The following is a 2,058-nucleotide window of genomic DNA, read 5'->3' as shown; positions in this document are numbered from 1 at the left end:
ATTGCGCTTTTAATACACTGATGTTGACTGAGGAAAATAATATGCATGTTCTTTTTGTGCCTACTTTACATATTAATGCTTATCTTTAAATAATAACAAAGATCGTCGGTAGCCTAGTGGTAAGGCGACTGCGAGGTGCGCCTTTCAATTTGGAGGTCGGAGTTTTCACAGTTATTTACCAGTACCTTTTAAGTGAAGGAAACATCATGAAGAAACCGAAGTAATCTCAATGAGACCTAGTTTCCCTAGTCGCTTTCGAAAAGCTAGTGCCTGCAGTGCCTAATGATAATGAAGATAAAAAAACTTAATGACATTGTAATAGTTTTTTCCCCATCACAAAAAGTGCACAGCGCCGCTAAAGAAGTTTCACTTCAAAAAACAAGTCAAGAAAACAAGTTGACGTTGGCGGTTGGACCCGTTAGTAAGCATTTACTAGAGTCAGGACCAAGCCAATGGATTGAGCGAAGCAGCAAGCGAGAATAGCTAGTAAAGGCAGCGGGGGTAAGGCTGAGACAGGACCTACCACAACATCAGCAGTCCGAATGGATTAATGTGGCTCAGGACAGTTCAGGTCATTGAACCAGGACTAAATAAGGAAAACAATCAGCTAATCTTTTCACAACTCAAGCAGTATAGAAAATACAACTTCATAGTTTAGTTAAAATACAAAATAAAATGCAATATGTTAATCAATAGATCAAATAATGCATACTCTATTTACCTACATAATGTGTGGATGTAGGTCTTACACACTCTAAAAACTTTATTTTGTAAAGAAACCCCTAGGAAAACCCAATTTGCGTTCAAAACACCTTCAAACATTCCAACGATTTTATTTACATATCAAAGGCGATTTAACTGATTACAAGTGCTCGTGAACATCCAAAAGAGCTATTTCGACGTTTTACGGCCAATCAAAGTCTAAGCGGATTTTATTGAGCGGATTTAACGTCCAGAAAATTATTCCACCTGCAACCACATTCCACTATACTATAGCCATAAATACCATTTTAATATCAAATACATCAGCGAGAAGTTTTGTTTATGAATTTATATCTGGCTCGTCTCGTCTGTATCTTATACATTCAATAAATAACTCGAAATCCGTAGAAATCTTATATTTTGAAGTCAGAATCTCCAATTACTGGAATATATTTTATTAAAACAATTTCTAATATTAGGTACTTACATACATTTTTTATAAACATATAAAAAATCTTATTGTCAGTCATGCAACAATAATAGTGATTCCTGAAATGCAATAGACATCATTGATCTGCAACATCTGAAATGCATTGAAAATTGAAAACCGCGCAGCGTGCGCTCACGCTGCCGCCCGAATGAAAGCTAAGATCGGCTGAAAGTGTAGCGGCCGGGCCTGGCATCCGCCTAAAATGGGGAGATCGGGCGCGGTGGTGTCGTATTCCTGGTATAAAAACCAACGGAGCGCCCCGCCGCCGGTCAGAACGGCTTCCAACGTGAGTACGCGCGCACGTGGCACGTGCGTCTGTGAAGTGCATCAAGAATCCGAGTGCATAACGAAACCGAAAGTGACGCGTCAGCTGTTTATCAGGATTGTGGTGAAAGTGCTGGATTGTGTATGGTTCAAGGATAGATTGCAGTGCTTGGTTTCGGAACAATCGTTCAGTTCAATTGGAATCCATCGAAGACGTTACTTTTAAAGCGTTAGATGTTGAAGTTGCAAGTAAATTTGATGTTGAGTTTTGAAAGAAATAATGATAAAACAAGTTTGTAAATTAAATTCAAATTTGATTAAAGTAATGAAAAAAATTAATCTGATTGGGCCTGTTATGACGATCTAAATCCAATTGACCCATCAACCAGCAGCACCATAAAAGACAATAACCGTTCTGATAATCGGCTGGCGTCGCTCCAGCGCATTCCGCGTGACGTAACGGTTCGGGATAAGCATAAAAAGGCGGTATTACGCAAACGTGAGCTTTGGCACCGTTCCATGCGCGCTACTCGGATTTCAGCCACAAATAGACGCACGCGCCAGTTCCGCTAAACCTCTATCGGGCTCCGTTAAAATCCTCT

The sequence above is a fragment of the Cydia amplana genome, chromosome 12 (genome assembly GCF_948474715.1).
Source record: "Cydia amplana chromosome 12, ilCydAmpl1.1, whole genome shotgun sequence".
In the NCBI taxonomy this organism is placed as follows: domain Eukaryota; kingdom Metazoa; phylum Arthropoda; class Insecta; order Lepidoptera; family Tortricidae; genus Cydia; species Cydia amplana.
This window is presented reverse-complemented; position numbering follows the sequence as displayed.